Source organism: Coturnix japonica, chromosome 5 (assembly GCF_054131305.1).
Source record: "Coturnix japonica strain WE chromosome 5, WE-NBRP24, whole genome shotgun sequence".
Classification (NCBI taxonomy): domain Eukaryota; kingdom Metazoa; phylum Chordata; class Aves; order Galliformes; family Phasianidae; genus Coturnix; species Coturnix japonica.
In genome coordinates this window covers 42,176,827-42,200,314 of record NC_140667.1, presented here as the reverse complement: position 1 = coordinate 42,200,314, position 23,488 = coordinate 42,176,827, and the positions used below count along the sequence as shown (strand labels likewise).

Below are 23,488 nucleotides of genomic sequence, written 5' to 3'. Positions count from 1 at the left end.
ATTTTGATGATCCAAGTTAGTGCTCTATCAGTAAACAGTTTATCCACAAAAGCATCTGACATTACACAGAAAAAACAGATGTAAAAATACAATAGTCTGCAAATAGCTCCAATTGTTGTTCTCCTTTACCAGTAACCAAAGCAGGTAAACAAAAGGCATATTCCCCACAAGATAACTTTTAACAAAAAGTGCTGTTTTAGGAAAAGAAGATCTGTCAAAGGAAAATGAGACCTATGCCACTTTTAAAGGCTTCTGGTTGTATGCTTGCATTATGTGTTGCTACAGTAATATCCCTTTTCCATTCAAAATCTACCCCATGCTAAGATCCCCATCACTATAATGGGCTTTGTGAATGCCAAGCCTTTGTCTTTCCATTTTACAAAAATCATGTAGCTCAGTGCCAGATGTGCTGTACGTAGCATCCTACTAAGAATATAGTGAAGAAAAAGAGAAGTCATTTCCTTCACAAACTCAGTATTTAATAACTAGGAATTTTTAGGAAGAGATGGTAATACCCAGAGAGCATCCAATACACAAAGCATCCACTTTGTGGCTCACTCTGTTCATCCAGTCTTTGGGGATAGTTTCCATTTCCAAGCAATGTAAACTGCACTGTGTTGCAGGGAGGCGATGATAGACACTGTAGATCACTATAGCTACCTGGCACTGCCAGCATGCTCTTACTCATTCTTGCTTGCTCACTTGCATAATGTGTACCCTTAGCACTGGCAGTGGGCACTATAATAAATGGCAGAAAGAAGACTTCACTGAACAGCCCTGGGCTGACACTGAAGAAGGTTTCTCCCCAGGCCAGCATGGAGTCATCTATAATGAGACCCACTGAGCACAGACTGTCCATGATAACTTTGCTCCTCTTGTATTTATAATTATTGACCTTCTGGTATTGACTTCCTGTGGATTGTGGTTGTCCCTAATGCCTTTTGACTGGTGGGGGTCCCTGCTGAGGGGTATTGTGCAGGCAGTGTGCTTCCCCTCATGGAGTGCATTTCCCAGTGTGGAGTGGGTCTGGTCCTGGTGCTGTTTGTGCTGCCCTTGCATTGCAGAGGTGGGTGGAGATAAGATACTAAAAAAACTGTATCAAGGTTTATGTTGTGCTGGTGAGGATGGACCCTAGTGTTCCCAAAGTAAAACATCCCAGGTAAGCAAATAATCTCACAACAGAAAACAATACTTCAGACATGTACTAGTAATGTGGAGCTTGTAGGCCTCATGTACTTTCCAGCTAAATAAGCCTAACCTTTTGGGCTCCTTCTTTCTATGGATAGGTTTAGCCTAAAACTCATGTGAGCAGCTTGCATCAGCAGAGAGCCTGGCATGGAATGCTAAGAGAAGTATTTATATCACTTAGTGGCACTATGTGTATGCTGTCTTTGAAGTTGCCACGTTAGCTGCCATGTTGTATCATGTCTCTTCTGTTGCTTCTAAGACCACTGGCCAGTGCTTGGATTCATTCCTGAGGAATTAGGGATTACATAACTAACATTGGTCTTAGATTGTCCATAGTGGGATACCCAGTGTTCCCAATAATCCCATCACTGGCAAAAGCTGCAGACATAAGGTTAATTCTCTCTTGGAGGTGATAAGAAGACATGGCTACTCATGATGGAGGACATGGAAAGCTTGCCAGCCTTACAAAAAATGTTCCTACAATTTCAAGTATTTGATGATAATCATAAGCTCAGACTCTGCTACCTACACCTCATTCTTTCAATCTGCTCTCTATTGTGAATCCCACGCAACAAAGCACATCTTCAAGAGGATGAATATGATTAAAAATCTAGTATTACATTATTTCACATAAAGTCAATAGAGCTGCTCTTGGATTGAATGCAATAATCAGTATACTGGGTCTCTGCTCCATCTTTTTTCTGTTATTGGCTTTGCCTCTTTATTGTAGAATTTTGCTACAAGTTGTTTACCTTGTAATTCTGCCTGTTGTTGAGAAGAAAGTCCTGATAATGCAGCTTAATATTTCAGGACCTTTCTGTGTTTAAATATCCTGGTTCACAACGAAGGCACTTTGCCAAATCATATTAAAAGAAAACAAACAAAACAAAACAAAAGTCAAGTGCCCTTAGTAAGTGGTCGTGTCCTTTTCAATGTATTTCTTTGTACTTGTCAGCTGGAAAGGACAAAACATCAAAACATAGTAGGGTTTTCTTTTATATATATATATATTTCACACACAATAGGTTCTGAGTGACTTGTTTTGTAAATGACATTTTGTTCAGCTTTAGAGTAAAGGAAGACGAAGTAACTATTTAAATGAAGAAGAAAACTTAGAGCCTTACAGGAAATACTATTCAATAGGTAGGACCCCCTAGCACAAAGAGCATGGTACGGTGCAGGGCAATCCTAAAAACTGACCAGAAAGCCCATCTGTGTCATGCATGTTTAAATGGAAAATGTCAGATTTGAAATGTAGCACAAAAAAAACCCATCTCCTGTCAAAAAATAAATCCCCAAATCAGCCAGTCCAACCACATTAAATTCAGTTAGCAGCTTCAGAAATGTTTCTGAGTTTGGCATAAGGCTTTGCTAATAAGTTGTTGAGACAGGCTTTTTCTGAAGAATCTTTCATGAAGCTGCTGCACAAGCCCTTTTCAAAATAAGGAAGTCTACTTCCCTAAGGACACAGGCATTAGACAGCTCTGCAAAACTGCACATTGAGCTCAGCGTTATCCACAGTCCACTGACACGTTCCCCTGCTCATGTTTGCTTCTTTATGCTTAATGCTCTCCCAGGATGCCTCCTCTGATTCTGGGGAGGGGGAGGGAAGGCTGGAGGTGCCAGGGCACAGTTTTGCCCCAGATTTGCTCTTGTTTCAGCCAGTGGTTCATTTGATGTTTACTGCAAGGGTAATGTTATGTATGTGAGTCTCTGCTGTGTAGACAAGGCTCCCAGTCTGAGCAATTGGCAGTTTTAGCTTCATTAATCATAACCCATTCATGTTAGTAGTAAAATTCTTCCTGACCTCAGTGGAGCCAAGATTTCAATCTAGACAGACTGAGCCTGATTAAAGCATGAGACACATGAGACAATTATCATCAGCAGAAAAAACTGGCCATGAGTCCTCCTTGACCAGACAAAAGAAATTGTGAAGAATTTTGAGTCGATGCCATTAAAGGCAAGAGTTCAATCTTGGGCTCTGTCACACTGGGAATTCATGAATTTCCATTCAGTCTTGCAGAATAAACTATTGTGTGGCATTACACAGACCGTATAAGTGCCATCTAATACCAGTTTTCCAACCAGAAAGTGGGAATAGTTAAATATGAGCTCTGCATAGAGGGTAAAATCATGGATTTAAACCTCCATTTCATTTCACACACCTGGTGCAGATCCTGTGGTCCATGTTCCATATAGATTCAGTTGCTCTGTGTTACCTGCTGGTATAAATTCACCATGTCTCACTGGAGCCCAGGGCCTGTTTTTCCTGCAGTGCAACAGTTTGATTTCACTGGTGTTAGTGCTGCTGCAGGGCCATTAGGAGCTCTGCTGGTTCAGGTACCACATGTGAACAAGGGTTTCTCTCTGATCTGAATCAAACACAGACCATGATTAGCAGCACTGACAGCAGCCAGATTATATATGCACAACGACACTCCAGTCAGTCACTCCAATCTACACTCTGCACACTACAAAATCGCTCCATCAGTTGCATTTCAGCAATGTGTTATTAAATTACATTCTACAGTATATAAAGCAGAATTGAAAACAGAGAATGATGCACAGGGGAAAAAAAAATTACACCAGCTAAATATTATTGATAATCCTAGAAAATGATGGAAAGATCTCTTTCTTTTGCAGAGCTTTAAGCCCTCCATCTTACCCCTCCTTTGTCAACAGCTCTAAAAAAGGGCGTGAATACCCAGAAGTAGGTCATGATTGCTAATATCCAAGGATACCATGTTTCTGTGGTTACCTTAGCGCTCTCATTTTTTCCTCCTCCCTCCTCCCTCCAAGCAAAGCTCAGCCCCCATTCTGCTGCTCCACACCAATGCTGCATCATCAGCTGCCAAGCCGCTGCCCCTGATTTACACCTGTGCTGCAAAGGGTCTGCACCACTGCTCCAGGCTCACATCTGAACCAGCAGTGCCCATGCAGAGATGTGGGAGCTGCAGGGTGCTGGGACTGGGTACCACACTGTGTCACTCAGGCTGTCTGTCCCCTGTCAGACCACATCAGCATCTTCTTCACGTGATGGACAGGATGCAGTGGCAGAGACCAGCCCTCCCAAACCCACAACCCAGCCACATCTGACGGGTGGGAGGTGGGAATAAGTGGGCTGATGAGTGTTAGGACATCCCCCTCAGCCCAGGACACCACTGAGAGTCAATCTGAGAAATCGGATTTAAATCAGAGAAATCAGTAGTGCTACAGCATTACTGAAAGCCCAATGCCCACCCGCATGGCTGAAGGGGATGTTTCTCTCGCACATCTCCCAGCTAGTATGACATAGAATAGGCTCAGGCTGTGGACACAGAAACAGAGAGGCAAAGCTCAAAGCATAAACACAAAGCAAATCGCACCGTGGCAGCTGTGCACAAAATGGGCCGGCTGTGCATTAGAAAGCTTGAGAAAGGAGCAGGCTGTGTGCAGAAAGGCAGGCTTCTGAGATGTGACAATTTTAGCACTGATTCATCACAGGGTAAATTTGCCACAGATGAGGCTGGGCCACAACATTTAAAGGGCTCTATACTGACTTGCATTTGGGCAGGTTCTGTATCAGGCTTTTGCTCAAACTGGATGTTCTTTCCCCTTCGTTGTTGTTTTTTTAGCAGGGATCATGGAATTGTAGAGGTTACTAAGATAGACAGCTTAGCAGCCATGGTTCATTTCCAGCTGTCCTACAGAGCACAGCGACTGTTAAGCACTCTGACTACATTTGGGACTTATTTGCCCTTATTTTTTGTTGACTCCAACATTTGTGCCCACCAGCTCTCTTGTTATACTGTTCAGAGAGTGCCCACAGAACTGGGAAACACACCGATCACAACAGTGTTTGCAGCACTGAGAGCAGAGCTCCTGCTGATACACACCAGCACATTTTAGGACCATATGATAAGAAACAACTGAATTACTTTGAATTGAATTCTAAGCAAAAGAAGACTACCATATTATATCACAGCCCAGTAGCTTCTACCCAATATCAACTGTGCTGAATCTCAAAAAAGTGTATATTTAACTGAACCTCCTGGAAAGGAGTTTAGCCCTGATCTGCACTTCCAAAGATGGAGGATTTTGCACTCATTTTGTTCCGGTCAGAAATCATTCCTACTGTTAAAATAATGTCTGATTTCTCATTTAAATTTGTCTGGTCAGCTTCAGTTTGCAACTTCTGTATCTTATTATACTTTTCTCCACTAAATTAAAGTGTTCGTTAATACCTGGCATTTCTCACCTTGAAGATACACTGCAATCAAGCCACTTCTCTATCTTCTTTTTGATAATCTTAACAAGTTAAGCATTCTGAGTCTCTTACTGGAAAGTATTATCTCAAATTGTAATTCTAATTTTCTCAAAGTGTTTTTGGAACTTCTTCCTGCAACCTCATCATTTCTTCAACAACAACATTTCTTCCTGCTGAGAATGTGGACTCTCAGGCATTATCCAGTAGCCCACTAGAGCTGTCACCAATGCCATTTGCAAAAAGGAAGAATCACTTTACTGCAAATTATTATTCCCCTTCATACTCATCCAAGAATCACATTTAGGCCTCTTTTTAAATGAACATGTGTCAGCCAATGAGCTGTCCATCCAATTATTTATGGGTTTTTATTTATTTATTATGGATTTTTATTTTCTAGATATACTGATTTAAAATGTTCACTAAGTCACACACGCATTCTGACATCTCCAAACCCTGAAAGTCAAGTAGTCTCTTTAAGGATGCATTTTTCCATCTATGTGTCTATAACATACAAGAATGCAACTGTACATGCCTGTCAAGCTGCCCCTTCTCATACAGTTCACCGTCCCCACCACGATCCAGAGCCTTCCATGTCTGTATTTCCCAAACCAAACCCAAAAACAGCTCAGTGATAATGCAGCTTTTCAAACTGCATGATTCTGGTGTTACACTGAGAGTCAGCATCTCAACTAAGTTTTGCCTCAGAGAAGAGGCCACAGATTGCCCTTCCACAGAGCACAGGATGACATGATGAGCAGGGAAAGAGGCATCTTTCATACAGAGACACAGCAAGGGAGTGGGTCAGGGACAAATCATGCAGCAGCCTCCCTGGATGATGAAAAAGGCAGGAGACATGCAGGCAGAGGAGCTGTTGTGCTGTAGTTCTTTGTGCAAACCCTCCTTTTTTTTCACCTCCATCAGCCTGTGTTCTTCAGCTTGTCACTGACTGCCATCCCTTTTCCTCTACCCCACTCTCCCCTACAACCCTTTCTCCTACTGCTGTTATCCTCTACTGCAGTTATTCCCACTCATTTCCAATTAAGTTCACTCTCCTCTGCCAAAGCTCTTCCTGGAAACAACATTTTTGCTGCTGCTTTCACTCCTGGCTCCTGTGTGTCACCCCCTTGCCCTGTGCCCTCCTCCTCCAGAGTGTCTGAATGCCTCCTGGAGAGGCACCACCCGGAGCTGCATTCTCCCATTCCCTGTGCAACATGGCCCCCATGCTTTCTAATTTTATTTTAGCCAATATCCTAATAAATGTGACTAATTGTAGCAGCGCTGTGATGTCTAGTAGGAGAGACTGATGAAATAATTGTGTAGCGGGGATGAAACAGCCAAGCTGATGGCGAAGCAAAGCAAGCATGAGCTGTGCCAGCCTTACATAACACTGCAGGCTGAGTGAGAAGCACCCAGAAGGAATTCATTCCTTATCTCACCCTTTCCTCCCCCTTTATTATTAAAAATAATAATAATAAAAAGATTATTTTCCTTTCCTACTGCCGCATGCCTGGCTGTGTGTGCCCAGACTCTCAGTGGGGCAGGAGGGGTGGCTGCAGCTCTGCACAAGCACAGCACTGGCTCCAGCTCTGATCTCACAGTTTGCTGGCTGCAGAGTCAGGTGTTGCTGCTAAAAATCGGTCCTCTGCCTTCTAATTCATGACAGCTTTTTTTCCTGTCTTGCGGTGGATGAGAAATATAATTTGAGTTTCAATATGCGGCTGGGGGTGCTTCTCTCGTTAATTAGTTACAACCCTTGCCTGGTGCTGATGCTTACATTGCTTTAGATGGCTGATATCTGCTCACCACCCTTCTGAAAGATTACAAAAGAGCCATGAAAATAAGAACGGGGGGATGGACGGATGGATGGATTGATGGATGGATGGATGAGGGATGCCTCTATTACAAGGAGCGAGCTTGGATTAGGGTGAACAGCTGGTGCAGATTCAATAATCAACTGCTCTGAAAGAAAAGCCTATTTTTTCTCATCCCATGGCATTAGAGAACAGGATACCAGAGCTGCCAACCTTACAATTGAAATCTGCCCACACAGAATAGCAAATTCCCCTTGGCTTGCATTTAAATGCTCCTGGCTCATTATAACTCCATACAGCCTTTAATACGTACATGTGGTCGGCATATTATCCTGCAAACAGAATGCTGCACTGCTTCTCTCAGCATGTCTCTGCCTTCATTTCAACACCAAAGGGAGGGACGGGGCGGGGGGAGAGAAAGGAGGACAGGCAGCTTATCGAGTTTACAGCTGCTGCTGAGAACATTGGTTTGATCCTCGCTGCTGGTTAGGATTCGTTCCCACAGCAGGCAACAGGCAGCGGGTTGGGGCGCCGAGCATTGGCTGGATGGCCTCAGGAGGTCATTCTTTGGGATAACACGGTCTGTGACAGGCCACAGGGAGCCATCCTGGCCTGCACCCTCAGTTGCCAGCATCCATACAGGGAGAGCAGTCAGTATATAAGCCTGAATCTGAAAAACAGGCTGTTTATTTCCCCAGATACTCTAGTAATACTGAACACAGCAGGGTTACCAAGGCTCCCTCCAGCAGCAGCTACTTTTCACTCTCCTTCTGCCTCCTAATAGCAGGACTCCATCCTAGCCCAGGGGCTGAGATAAACCCCAAACTCTGCTGGGCATCCCTGGCTGCAGAGCTGCCCACTGCTGGGGATGGGCTGCGATCCAGACAAGAGTCCACCTGAATATGACAGTGACAAACAGGACACCAACCAGCTGCCAAGCAGGAACATTTCTCACTGCATCCCACCAGATGTGAACAAGAGATGAAAGACTCTATACATCATGTTTGATCCTGTGAGCCAACTAGTCTCTTGGCTTTTCAGTAAGAGTGGAGGAAATTTTATATTTCAAATACCTTATTTATTTTGGAACATCAGCACAACAAGAGCGGCCAGAATCCTTGTTACAAGTGATTTTGATCTGTATCAGGAAACTGAATATTCAGGGGGAGAGAACCTGAAAGCTTGGACGACAATCTTCCCTCAAACTCTCTATTGATAGTCATATCATGTTCCTGTGCATTCACTGGTTTTTAGGGGAGAGCTATGCTTGTCCCTGCTGCCCCAAATGCAAGAAGAATGGAAGGGGCTGCATTGAAATGTGTCAGCCTGAGTCCCCCCCTGTGCTTCTTGCCGAAAGGAAAGGAAGATATTAATGCAGATGATTTTGTTACATAAATACATGTTGTATCAGGGCCATTTTTAGCATTTGTGGGGGCGTGAAGAACTCCAAGCTGCGTATCTATTTCATAGGATTCAGCTGAACTGAGGAAAAGGACAGAGAGTTTTAAGGTAAAACATCAAGATACATCTTGTTTAAACCCACGCAATTCTGTACAGTGCTCCACATGACAGAAAAAAGATTTCTCTAGCACCTCTCTGGCCTTAGTATTGCTTTGTAATGTTTTGTAACAGAAAGACCTCTTAATATAATTGGATAAAATTAAGGGCAAATTTGCCATCAAATTTCAAATAATAAGTGTGCCATTTGGCATCAGACATTCTCAGTTTCTTTACATACTGCATGGCTAGAACATTCAATTAAAATAGAATTTGAAAATCCAGAAACCTAATTTGTTGTTTAATCTCAAAGTCACTTAGACTTCAAATAGACAGATTTCTATTCAGGAGAGAGCCTGTTTTTGAATGAAGAATAAAATCTGGGGGCATTTTTAGCAAATCAGGCTCACAAAATACAAAACTTCTCTTGATTTCTGAGTAGTTTTCTATCATCCCTTTCACCTCAGCCTCACATCCATTCCTGTTCTGCACTGAGCATGGCTCACAGTGCCCCCGATGTGTCCATCAGTGCAGAAGGGAGAGAGCTAACGGCAGCCCCACTATGGCTGTGCCAGCTGGGTACATGTTACACCTACCCCAAAAATGTGCTCAGTTTCTTCTGTGAACATAAGTTAAGCATGGTTGAGATTGGCACAGGCAAAACTGGATTTTGCACTCCTTCCACTTGGAAGTATCCAGCAACTGGAGCAGCAATGTGATCTTCCACGGTTTTTTGCCTGCAAATGTTTCTGAAAAAAATATATATATATATATATCTTTTTATCTCTGTGGTCATCTAAGAACACGGACAGGGAAGCAGCTTTTGGAGATCATGTGCTACTTAGAGAAAGGCATTGTTAAAAGGAAGTTTCCATGGGATTAATGAGTGCTGCAGTTTTTGTTTCTCGGGTTTCAAAAGCACCCGATTGTTTGGAAAGGAAAAACAAATAAAAGGACAGAAAAAGCTAACTTTTAGTAAGTCATCTGAGCTTGGAAAACTGGCTTATTTCTGAATAGTGTCTACACTCTGTGTTTGTTAAATCCCATCATGCAGCCCACAGAGTAGACTCCAGCTGGGTCACTGATAGCTACATGGTGCTCAAAACTAGAGGGAGGAGAAATAGTTACCTAAAAATAAGTCTAATTTAGTACTTGGAACATCCCTGACAACCCTGGCCCAGAGCATGAAAAAAGAATGTTGGTTTAATTTCATAAAATCAGACTGAGATATGTCCATATTTTGGACACTTCACATTTCAGAAACTCAACTTTTCTGCAACAAAGATCAAGTTCCTCAAACTAATGCTTTAAAGTCACCCTGAATCTGCTTCCTACTTTAAATTACCGCCTCAAGAAATTCATTCAAACCACTCCCTGAACTAGTGGTTCAAATGGAAAAGATGTCAAGAATTCATTTTACTAGTTAAAATATTGTATTCTGGTGGTACAATAACAAAGAAGACTTAAAAGCCACAGATTTGCTCCTCTGTACTGTTTCAACATTCAGTTGATCGCTTTACCTTGGATTTACTCTGGAGGTTCTCAACTCCAACTGAAAACCAATTCTGCACATAAGGAGAGAAAGATTTACTGTTATTGCTCAGCATTCATCAAAGAAGGAGACAAGATAAATGCAATCTATCATAGCAGTAAGGATACCTGGGTGACCCTGTAGGACTCTAGGGCCCAACTTTGGTAATGGTGTTAACAGCAGGAGGTTGTTCAGGAATTTGGAGATATTTCAGACAGATCATAATCTGTGAGAAACAATAAAGCTGCTAAAACTATGCTTTGCACAGGCCAATGCCCCAAATCATACGTTCTCTTTTTGGAGGAGGAAATAAAGTGAAGATCTTTGAGATATGCATCTTCAGACAAAGAGTAATATCCATTTACAGTAATAACGTACAGCATGAGAGAAAACCAAAGTAAAATAAGGGAGATCTTGTCATTAGGAACACTTCAACTTGATACAAAATAAGATATACAGAGGAAAAAATGCTTCCAATACTAACTTTGAGGTCAGCTAAATACACTAAGACAGGCCTTTTCTACCTTTTGTTTTCATTGGAAACATACTATTTCTCTGAGACATCTGTTTTCTCTAACTCCTTGCCATCCATCTTTTGCACTTTTCCAACATCAACACAACAATATCACAAAAGCGCTTTTCAGCTGCCAATAAAGAAGATTTAGCAAAATTCAAACCTCACCAAGTCACTGGCAAGCAGGTTAGAAATGAACAGGAGCTGCAAACAATGACAATATCATCTCAGAGTGCTGCTCTGCATTACAAAAGAGAAAATAAGCAAAGTACAGAAAGGAAGGAGAATGCAGATCAATGCCTTCAGCGCACTGCTTGGAAACAGGATCAGATCAACACTGCAGTTCATGAGGATTTCACTACATTTGGTCTCTGCAGTGGTAGTCCCAATTGGATACAACACCCCTAGGCCAGCTGGGAGCAACATAATGCTACCCCAGGTACCTTACCAGTGTCCTTCACTCAAGGTGCTCAAGTTCGGAGCTTTGAAGTTCTTGGTTCCTCTCTAAGAAAGAGAAAAAGACTGTGCATCAAGAGGTGTTTTTTGCTTTGTCCCCATGGTCCTTTTACTTGGCAGCAACAGCAGCATAAGCAGAAATCACATCTTTTTTTTCTTCCCATCCCATACCATCACATGGAGAGCAATATGGTAAAATGGATTGGGGATACTATCTAGGTTAAAAGAAGCTCTCCTGAAACAAAACCAACCAAACTACCAAATAAAATCTACAGATACTGGATAAACCTAATCAGAGTAGTGGAGGGAACAAGCAGTGCCCTGACAATGGGATCATTTATTCTCTGGAGAAATAAATCCTCCTCGTGAGTTTCTGTTAAGAATAGAGAGGTGAATTGAACTATTCTGGAGTACTGTGACAGATTTCTCAAGGGTTGGGAAAGTCTGAAGGGCAGCATGAACTGACACCAGAGGGAAAAAGAAAAAGCACCTAAGTCCCAAATTCATAGTAAACCTATGAGAAATAGGATGACCTCCACTCTTCTTCCCTCATCCATCATTCTTAGAAGGAGAGAGGAAAAAAAAATAAAACATTTTTGCCACCTGACTTTAGATCTTTTTCAACAGACACAATATATTTTTTGCCATAAACTTACAGCCATCAACAGTTACTTTTGTCCCAGTGTGTTGCTTCCCTCACAGCACTGTATGAAAATGACATTATAAGGACAAAGACATAGATGCAGAATTTATTTAATCTCTTTAATACATTACTTTCCTAATGTTTCAGTGTGTCCATACAAGAGTTTAAGGTGGAAAGTTTCCCTAGGAAAATGTCTTCCTCTTTATTTTCATGTATCTGTACTAGACTCTTAAGATAGGCATTAACGTATATGAATAAACTCCAGTTGTGTTGTTTTTCTATTGTCAGACATGGCTGTACACACACATTTTTGCCTCGCCAAACACGATCTCAGCTTAGCTGTATTTGATGAATATTGCCTAAATTCTACTTGATAAATGCTCCCTCTAAGATCTTTCCTCTATAGCGTGAAAAGTCAATGCCCTAATTTTAAGTTGCCCTTTGAAAGCAAGCCAATATTCGGATGGATATCGACTCTGGGCCTGCTAGTTGTTCTGCAGTAGTATTTGGAAGGCTGCTGTTTTAATGAATGTGCTAACATTTGATACACACACTAACAAAATCAATAGTACTATTTTTAAAAAGCATGTGGCTTTACTAAGTACATTGACACTACCCTGTTGTTCAGAAGTTTACTAGAAACCTCACTCTATGCCTAAATTGATGCATCTGGCTCATTTCTCTACTTGCTTGCTAGAATGCATAATACCAGACTTCAAGGACATTGAAAGTCAGCCTCTGCTGCAGGAAAAAAAAAAAAAAAAAAAAGCAAATATGCTTGTTTAAGTTTGAAGTGATTTGATAGCCTGTACCTGAAACTCCCCTGCAATTGTCAAATCTTCCTGTTTCTTCTCACTGTTGTCACAGACAAGATGAAAGTTTTCCACATCAGAAATCCCTGGTTCTTTGGCTTCTGAAGGAACTTGGTGACTATGGGCAGAGAATAAAATGTATTTATAGCCAACGATGAACAAAATCATCCCTTTTCTTTTGTCCCTAGTAGGCAAACACATCAAAGTCCTTGAATCCGAACTTTGGATCTGCCATAGCCCATCTGCAGTCAGTAGCTGTTTTCCAAATGGTGACTGAAAATATCCAATCTATGTGAGTGAACAGGCTAGAAACCTTGAAGGGAGAGGAGCATGTAAGAAGTAAATCCAGATTAAATTCTTGTGCTGTGTGTATTCATACACTACTAGTCACATTGACTTGGCTCCAATTCTGAAAACATACCTTCTTTTTAAGGAACTGATTCAATGCTATAGTATGTGGGCATACAATTGATCTGGGGATTAAATATAGCACTAAAAAGCAGTTAGGGCAAGATGGAAGATCAATTTGGTAACTTTCTGTTCAAAAACACCTTCCTTTTCTGAAACAGTTCATAATCCAGGATTCTAGAACTATATTAATCAGTCAAAATTAGTTGTTTTCACCACTTGAATCTTTAGCATAGTTAGTTGCCAAAATATGGCATCACCCTCATCAAAAACAAATAATTTTTTTTGTATGCATTTATATACGCCTAAAACCTGGTTGGCTGGGAAAGGAGAAAAAAAGCTACACCACAGGAAAATCTTGAATTGGAAGTGAAAAAGGTTTTCTTTTTCTTCTATTTTGAGCAAGCATTGGCTTGCTTGGGAGGAAACAATATTTTACTTTTGTTTTTTAATTTTACCATTCCATTTCAACAACGAGGCTCCAGAAAAGAATATAATACTGGGAAATTCCTACAACATGCAGATATTCTGCCAGAGTCATCTGGAACAGATATTAAAGTTTGAAAGAACCATAGAAAATGTAAGGCATTCTCATCAGAGTTTGAGAAGATATTCACTAAATGGAAAGTTTGGTAGTTCAAAGCTTTGCAAACAATATCTTTTCACCCAGTGAGCAATTAGACAGTGAAAGTCATTGTCACAGCCTGTTAGTCAAGTGAAGAGTAGAAGATTCAAAAGGAGAAGAGGTATTTTAATGTGTTAGAAATACAAAAAAAGCACAAAATGAAACAATTTTCAAGTTAATATAAATTACATTGCATGTAATATTCACCATGGAGCACTAGGAAGGAGCTTTTCTTAGTGGCAGATTACCACCATTTATTTTCTATGCTGCTGCTTCTTGTGTCACCCTTCTTAAATGCCTGGTGGGAAGTCTGTCCAGGTAGAACACTGGGTAAACTGTGTTTTGGTCACCAGTTTACTGCAGCAGCTCCTACCTCCTCAATGCACTCCTCTCTCATGTAAGAATATTTCAGTATACAGACTATTTAGACTACTTAACAATGGGTTCATGACTCTGGCCACGAGGCTCATGGCTACGTTGCTCTCCAGGATGCCCACAACCCCACTGGCAAGGCGCACAAAGGAGCCTATGACACACTCGCATCTCTGCAAATCTTCTGCCTTGCTAGTTAGCTCAAAGCCACTGATGATGCCACTGCTGTTGCAGTCAGCCCAGACCTGGCACAATACTATGCACTGAAATGCCATTATTCCCATTTGAAAGAGTCACTTGACATAAACAGAAATGAACTGAATTATTCAACCTATTTGTATCAAGCAAGGAATCAGTGCCAGTGTTTTTGAGCCCTAATACACTCTTTTAACCCTACCTTCAAAGACATTGCAAAATTAGACTGCGGTAGCCTCCCTGCATCTACAAACATCTGATAATGGAACACAGAAAAGGAAAAAACTATTCTCCCACGCACACCCAAACAGCATCGTGCAAACAGGAAAGAGTGGGAAAGCAATCTCCAGCGCAGGTGTTTCTAATGAAAATGTATTTGTGAAACAACCCAACGAGGGGTTGGCAGGAGAACACAGGAAACTGTCTATTGATCCACAGCTCCTTTGGATCCCACATGATTCAAACTGAAGCATCAGCTTCCTATAAGAAGCTCAAAGCTGATGTTCATAAAGGTGTTATGCCATGATGCTGTGCAAACAACATAGTGGTGGGGCAGTCAGAGGCAGCATTGACCGTAGCTGGAGAAAAGACCCCAGTAGAAGAACAGAAGCCAGTAGAATCAGAATAGTTGTCAGTGTCATGGCAGGACACAGCAGCAGTGAGAACTGCAGACAAGCACACCTATAGCTGCACCCAGATTAGCTCGCTGAATTGTGAACATTTGCTGAATTGTTCCCCACACTCTTCTGTCTCATATTATTTAATCCACCTCAGTAAATGCAGCCTTTAACAAAAACCTCAAACTATTACAGACTGTTCTTTGGCCTGGGCATCACATCAGGGTGTCTAGCACACAGATATTAGGTTAGCTCCTGGGCAGGTATTCATCAGATCTAACCTGATAGAGTACCAGGCAATTTTTCTCTTCAGCTGACATGCCTTTCCACATGTAAGCAATATAAATGTGCACATTTCTGAGCAGATCAGTAGACAATAGCACCCACAACAAGGGCTGTGCTGAATTTCTCAGCTCCTTCCACTCCTCGGGCAGTTTGTTCAATCATGATTCATTTTAAGCAGATGATTTCCACCATGATGGACAATTTCTTCCTCTTATATTACATGATCTTTCCAACTATAGAGAAAATTTTGGCACCGTGAATTTATTTCTTTTTTTATGTCTATGGATACATCCCGCAGGTTGTAACAACTCCTCTGGACTATTAGAATAAAGGAGGTCCCAAAAAAGGAATGAACTGCATTATTTATAGGCTAAGATTTTGTAAGAAATAAAACACAGTTGAGATCAATAGGCATTTCTCTAAGAACTGGTACAGACACTTTACCACTTGCTACAAGAGAACTAATAGCAGAAGGCATTAATGTGTCTTACCCAGAATCACAGATCTGATTAAAGCACTAAGAACGTTACCTTCAGGTTCAGTTGAGATGCTTTGTAGAACAAAATATCTGACAACAGTGGTAACAGCCATCCAACAAAACAAGGCATGAGGACGAGCATATGGATCCCATGGCCCAAACCAGCACAGATTCAACATTGCTGGTAGAGGAACGATAGCAAACTCTGCCCTAACAGCAATGGGCAATGTTGTAGGAGTTGGCCCTAAGAAGAAGGTCTATGTGCACAGAATAGGGCAAATATGGGATGTGAAAATGGCCTAGATTTTGTTTGTCTCTATAATAATAGGATAAACAAGATTCTGTGTGCATCTGGTGTAAATAATATGATCTCGCTTGGAATAAACCTATTCCAAAACATTCCAAAGAGAAAATAAAAGGAAAAGCATACTGTAAGGGTTCTAGATGCTCACCAGCCATTCAGAACAGAAGAACTACAGTGCACAAAGGACATCTCATCATAATCCCCTGCTTGCATTTCCTACAGGCAGCCCTTTCACCTGGCTTCTGACAGTGAGTGGGTACCCTGTAGGGATCCCACATTGTTAGGTTCTGCAGGGAGTGTGCTGCACTGGGATGAGCAAGACAGCAGCACACATCCCATGCTGCAGTGCTGACTGCTGAAGCTGAAAACTACAGAGTAATGAAAGAAAGATTCTCAGGTTTCCTGTAGATGAGATATTTTAATTTGCAGAATCACAGAATAACCAAGGTTGGAAAAGACCTCCAAGATTATCTAGGCCAACCGTTCACTTACCACCACCATTTCCCCATTAAACCACGTCCCTTAATGCATCTTAACACTTCTTGAACACTTCCAGGGATAGTGACTCAGCCACTTCCCTGGTGTCATGGCAGCCCATTTCAGCACCTGATCACTCTTCTGGAGAAGAAAGTTTTTCTAACATCCAACCTGAACTTCCCCTGAGGTAATCTCAGGCCATTCCCTCTAGTCCTATCGCTAATTACCTGGAAGGACACTCTGGGCAGCTCCTGTGACTTTGGACATGCTCCCCTTTGGCCTGGCAGAAGAAAAAATGTGACTAGTTTTGTGCCAGCTGAAATAGCAGGGCACCAGTGATGACAGCACTGAAATCACTTGAGGGAGGAGGCAGGGTGCAACAGAAGGGGAGGAGAGAGAACATGATCATGGCAACTAGCTGTTATACGGCTGAGGCTGTTGTGGTACTATAGGACAAACTATGAAAAGCAGTAGTTTTATTTTTGTGACATGAAGGCACTAATGCCAATTAATGGAGATGTGGCAACATTTCTGGTGTATCCCAGTGACCTAAACATCTGCTGCTACACTGCAATAGAGACTGATGAACTTCTTGCAAAATACTCTTTCTTTTTATAGAACATCATATTAAGAAACTGAAGCAATTCTTCTGCAGGCTATAACATACCATCACTGCAAGTGGGCACCAGTGCAAATGAAGCTGCTAGTGCAGAAAAAAAAATTCACCTTCTGACAAATAGCCTCACTTTGTATTAGCCATTTCTTAAAACTGTTTCTGCTCTCTGCAAGCTGAATTTCAGGTTCAGGTTTGAGTTGAACACCAAGAGTGGTACAGGAGCTGCAGAGGAAGCCTGCCACTGTGCTGCATCACCTCAGCTCAGCCCTGCTGAGTACAGGCAGACTGGACTCCAAAACTAGTGGGTTCCTGCAGCTTGGAGTAATACCTGGGCATTACACAGGCATTTGGACATCTCTTGGCACCTCCTTATCTCAATGAATGTAACTTTACAATACTCAGTCGATTGTTGCATTGGTTTCCCTGAGAAGAAGTTGTGTATGTTGCAGTGAACAGCTGGCTAAGGCACCAGCATGTCAGTGGTGAGGCAGTGAGGGGAAAAGCCATGGCTTTTTGTAACAAAGGGAAGGGGGGTAGGGGGGAGGTGGGCTGGGAGAGAGAGAGAGAGAAAAGGAAAGAATTGTGAAAGAGAAGATCAAAATGAAAGCAAACAGTGGGGGTAGAGTGGAAATATGTCTCCTAGGTCTCCATGTAAATCTCCTTAAGCTCAGTATCACCGGTTTTTACTTCTTCTGAACCCCCCCTACTCCCATTGGAAAGTTATGTTGGAAGCCCAACATAACTTTTCTTGTGGCTAGAAGCCTTTTAATTTTTAGCCTAATTTTATTCTTATATTTTGTCCATCTGTTCTTGTGCCAGCTTAAATACTTCTCCCCCAGTGATGTTAACCTCTCAGTTCTGGTTTCAGATTCATCTTAGCTGGTTCTGTGTATGAGCTGCTGCCAAGCAGGCATTCCCTCACCTCCCTGCACATGGAAGCAGAGACTCATCCTGCCTCTCTGCCCACATCAGTGGAGTGATGCTGCCTCCTCTACTGGCAGCAGGGCTGCTGCTGACAAGCAGTACCTCTACTGCTGACCTGATGGCCAGCCAGTTGAGAAAACTCAGCTAGCTGAAAATCAGCCTAGAAAAGATCCCTCCTTAATCCCACAGTTATTCAACCACTGGGACAAAGTAGGCGTCAGGAATATGCAACACAGAAAGAGAAAGGTGAAGAATCCCAGTGCTGACAGCCTGGACACTGATCAGTGCAAAACAGTTGTGAATCCATATCTTAAAAAGCAAAATAAAACAAAAACCATCAAGAGTTCATTCTTATGCTTTCACATTGCCAAATAAGAAGTCCTACTTTCTTCTTGTCAGGTACTTTTTGTCTGCTCTCCCCAGAAGGTCTCTGCATTTCTTCCTGCTGTATCGTGGTGTGAAATGACCTGCACACACTGTCCTGGAGTTGATCTCACAGCCATTCACGCTTTCCCTTTCTGAGTTAGAAAAAACTTACCTGACTTGTCCTCAGTTTCCATTGAGAAAGACAGTGAAGAGATATGAGAGATCAAATGGGGAAGGCAGAAAAAGAGGGCGCAACTGTCATCTGGGATGAAAGCAGAGCCCAAAGGATTCTGACAGCCCTAGAGCTTCACGCAGCTGAACCCTGCCCAAATGTGCTCCTGGGACATTTACCTTCCCCAGAGAAGTGCCTACTTAATTAAAAACTTTCCCCGGTTACTGGTTTAAGCACGACAGTAGCAGGTAGAGGAGACAATGCTGATGGACCAGGCAATGGCAGTGCCTGAGCTAGTGGCTTCCTTACATCCTTACAACAAATGCCTCTGTTGTTAAGCACAAGAAATGCCTAACCACTTACATATGCACTCAAGCATATGTTTTTGCATGTCGTTGACACAGAGCCTACAAGTCCCTTCAGATCGTATTTTGTAAAATGTTAAGGTAAGCAAACGGAACAGACCTCAGAAGAGTAATAGGAAGAAATACAGGGAGAAAACCTTAGAGAAACAAGAAAAGAGACCAGGCCTTCTTTAAATGATTTCACGTTTTAACATCTGACAGGTTAGCTGGTCTCGCCCATGGTCATGCAGCACCAGCGATATTTCTCCATGGGTCCTTTGTTTTCAAGAAGGATGTAGAATTCTCAGAGCATCTCTGAGAATTCAGCACTGAATCACTTCACACCTGATGACAAAAATACATCCAGACAGGATGTTCTTCAGCCAAAGGACATCCCTCTGCCTAGCAGCTAAACTGTACAAACCACATGGCAGCCTTGACGCAGGACCCTGATCCCAGGAGCTGTGTGATAGGGCCTGCCTGAGGGCAGCTGAGACTGGCAGCACAGTGAATCTGCAGCCTCCACATGCAGAAGTTTCCTCTGCATCATGTCAATCACAAATGGAAAACACAACCACTTCCTTCCTTCTGTCTCACAACGTTGGCTGGCCTGGGGCTGTGAACCCACAGATCTCTGTCAGAAAAGCGCTTGCCTGTGTTGGGCAGGACTCCTGCAAAGAGGCCAGACTTCCTAGTACGTGATGTGCTAACTGCGCTGGGCAAGCCCATATGGCAGAATCACTGCACTCCCACAGCCCACCCAGGCCTGATGCGTGCAGTGAGCCCTGCCTGGGGGACACCTCAGCTACATGCATACACACAGTGACACTGCTCTATGACTATCTGCTAACACCACTACCAACTTGGTTTTCTGGGCATCTTATTCTGAATGGTAAAAGAGCACACTGGGGGAAACATAGATGACCCTGCAGTCAAATGTCTGCATTCAGATTATTCCACTAAGGTTTCACCCTTTGGAATATGAGAAATCTTTCCCTTAGATTATCTTTGCCTGATTGCAGAGATAAATACTATTTCATACAAACAACACGAAAGAGGAAGACAGCTAGAAAATACATAGGAGTTACTTCTAATTCTGTTTTAGAAAACCCTACAAATGTGAAAATAACCTTAGATTAGATTTAAAGCCATATTAGGGGACCAGAGATACACAGTTGCCCTGCTGTCTGGATTATCTGATGGAGTAAGGCGCAGGAGTACCGCTTGCCAGCCACATACATAAACCTGGTTTATCACATCCTCAGCAAAGTAGATTATATTTTGTGGTGCCCTTATCCACATGTTCAATCATTGGGAGTGCATTACCTTTCCCAGTGACCTTCTTATTGCTCTTCTAAATTAAACAGCCAGGCATTAGTCCCCAGCTTCAGCTCAGATAATTGGCTGTTGTACAGGTGGTGCAAACAGGGGCAGAGCTTGGTGGTGGTGACAAGGTCTCTTACCTCAGAGAAGAGGAAAAGCCGCAGCAGAGACCTTCACCTTCAACCTGCTGTTCATCACTACAGAAGCTTCACCACCCAGAGCACTTTGTGCTGAACCAGGGTCCTTCCAAGAGCAGCATGAAGCACCTGAGAGAAAAAAAAACAAACAGCAGAGTTTCCCCACTGCTGCTCTAAATAAGTCGTTAATTAGGTATGTTCAGGTGTTGTGAGTTGCTGCAGACTGAGTTTGAGATCCTCACCCTAGTCAGAAAAATAGACAAAGGGACAGATTTAGGTTCAGTTTGAATTAGGTTGGAATCTTACTATTTGATCTACTAGGATTTTCTCCAGGTCTGAGGGACTTTACCAGTTTTACGGGTGTTACAGCAACTTGTCTCCTTATTCACATTTGGCCGCTCCAGCTGTCAAATCTGAGGCATCTGTATCTTCTGTCTACTAATCCGTGTACGTTTGGTAGCCTGTCCTATCCCAAGGCAGACTTCAGATCCAAAAGATATCCTCAGAAAGGGTTCCTTCCTGCTGACCTTTCTGCTGAGTCCTAAAAAAAAGTCAAACCACAAATGCATGCTATTTTACATTTTATCATGTATGTTAAAGAAGAGTAATGCATTTTGAATGAGCTAAAAACTATTATTTTAACCTTCACAATAGTTGATAACTACATTAGAAATACAGAAATTCCTAGATATTTGAGAGCTCTAACCATATTGTCCCAGCTGTGTTATCTGTAGAGAACATGATACAGCTATGTAAAGCTGCTGTGATGGCTAAGTATATTCAATTATCTGTGTTAGTTTTGTCTCTCCTGCCCATACTCTCCAATTTATCTCAGCAATTGCTAAGTAGTTTAAGCTTCTTAAGCTATTTCATGCATGCATTACAAATAAGCATGTTGGGGAAAAATACGGCTATTTTATCTACCTCAACCTATGAGTGTAAACACACCACTAATCTGTGTACAGCTGTAAGACATGGCCCTTCTCCCATTACTCTCCCCCTTTGAAAAACAAACTTTGGAATATGGGTCATGTGAACACAGGGACTCTTATAGGGAGCCCATGGAACAACGTGTGCATTCACAGGTGTGCAGTAGGCTCCTATTGTCTTATCCTCACGCACATAACAGGAGCTAGGCCAGTAGAGAGGCTAAATGGGGAACAAATGGATGGACAGTAAAGATGATGTTGGTGGAAAGAGCAGGAACCTCATTCTGTTTCTTTCAAAGGCTTGTGCATAGTAATTCCTCACCATTATGATATACGTTGCATGTATATGCATGATATGCTTGCTAAAGGAACCCTGTCTGTCATCAGCAGAGAGGCCTGCATAAGTGCCTTTATTCCAAGAGCCCATTGGAGTTGAGACAGTATGGCATCCATGAGTGAGGAGAAAACACCAACTCTTATGGTAATGAAGATTACAGTGAAGAATGGATGGGATAAATGCCTGGTGGCTTATCCACTGACAGCAATTCAAGGGATTTTCCCTTACAACAGCAGCTATAGCTAAGTTTCACTAGTTTTCTCTGCAAACCACCCTAGAGGTTTCACAACTAGGCAGAAAAAATCTACATGGAGATAAAACCTTCACACCATGCCTCCGAGCAAATGTAAAAAAGGACCCTTGTTTTTGTGTGAAACGTTCAGAGGTGGAACAAGTAAAGCCCTGCAAATACACATACAAAAAGCTGTATAGTTAGCATCTGAGTTGGTACATACTCCAAGAGCACTACAAGTCAGCTAGATTAAGTTAATTTATCCCATCTGATAATTAGGCTTGTGAAAATTAACATCTATTTTCTAGCACTTTCAGTTTATAGCAATCTGTAGCAAAATATGTGTTTTTTCTGCTAAGTACCGTGATCTGTCTGTAGGATCTGATAGAGGTGAATGGTACCCATTCACTTCCAGAGGACTTCTTCCTCAATAATTTTGTGGCAATTGGCAACCGTAGTTCTTCCATCCCTTCCTCTTTCAGTCTCCTACGCAAACTCTTCACAAGCAGTGAGGTTTTGAACACTCTTCTTGCTACAAGCGGAGAAATAAAAGACATTGCTGAAGTGTCTGTCACTCTACAGACCATTTATCAGCCCTGAGAAAATTTTTTCTCTGTGAAAAAAATAAATAAAAGTAATTATTATTTTTTTTTCCCCTGATAATTTGTTTTCATAATTCTTGATAACAAGATCTAATCCAAGTTGTTGTACCTTGAGAACTAAAAAAGGCATCTTCATATTTCTGCCCTGGGAGGTGATGGAGTCATCATCCCTGAAGGCTTTCAAGAAAAGGACAGACATCACACTGAGCAACATAGTCTATAGGGGTCACAGGCATGGGTTGGTGGTTGGACTAGAACCTTGATGATTCCATGATTCTATGATTTACAGAGTTATTTGGAGAGCAAGCCGATGTTTAACCTGCGTGTTGTCACCAGCTCCACCCTGAGTTTATGGTGATGGAGCATCTATCTTTATCATGCAATGACGTGGTTGTGGCCTTGCTCACAACCTTTGCCTTTGAAGGCATGGACCTGAAACATTGCCCCCTCTGAGGAAGAAGAGAGATCATGGGAAAGCCGACAGCACTGTCAACATTCTACTAACTGTGAGCATGAAGCCTGTCTTAGGAAATTAATGCCAAGCATCTCATTTAAATGGCATTTTGTATGGGACAAAAGCCAGGAAGTATAAGTATTGGTTTGGTCTATTCATCACTCACATGACTGTGCCCTTTGTTTTTAGCCTGTGATGAGCGGTAAGGATAGAAAATCAGCCCCAGCTCTGAATTTCCTGGCTTTTGTCAGTTTATGTCACACCCATAATATTATTCAAGTGGGGGGTTTTGTGTGTAACAGATAAATGTCGACAAAGCCCCATCTAATGCCTTTTAGGTTGCTAGGAAACCAACTCTGTAGCCACCACAGAGATATCTCTGGCTAGGGGCTCAGATAAGCTCTGACTTGTTTTGATTAGGTGAGCTTTATTACAGAAAAGACAGCCTGCTTGACATCATGAAAACGTGACCTGTTACAGAAAGATCACTTATTGCTCACAAGTTGCATCCAATGGAGGACACCAAGAATACTTTTCTAGCCCACCAAATCACTCCCAACCCAGAAAAATTCACACCTCTTAATAAAGGCTTC

At 42.2% G+C, this 23,488-nt stretch overlaps 1 long non-coding RNA gene across 1 annotated transcript; it reads right to left on the bottom strand.

Annotated features, from left to right (window-relative positions):
• Positions 1-5,475: 5,475 nt before the first annotated feature.
• Positions 5,476-20,584, bottom strand: LOC107315177 (uncharacterized). The gene is made up of 4 exons (XR_001555808.3): positions 20,345-20,584; positions 12,699-12,816; positions 10,263-11,291; positions 5,476-9,491 (listed from the first exon to the last, which is right to left on the bottom strand). It is a non-coding gene; the product is annotated as an uncharacterized LOC107315177 (long non-coding RNA).
• Positions 20,585-23,488: the final 2,904 nt, after the last annotated feature.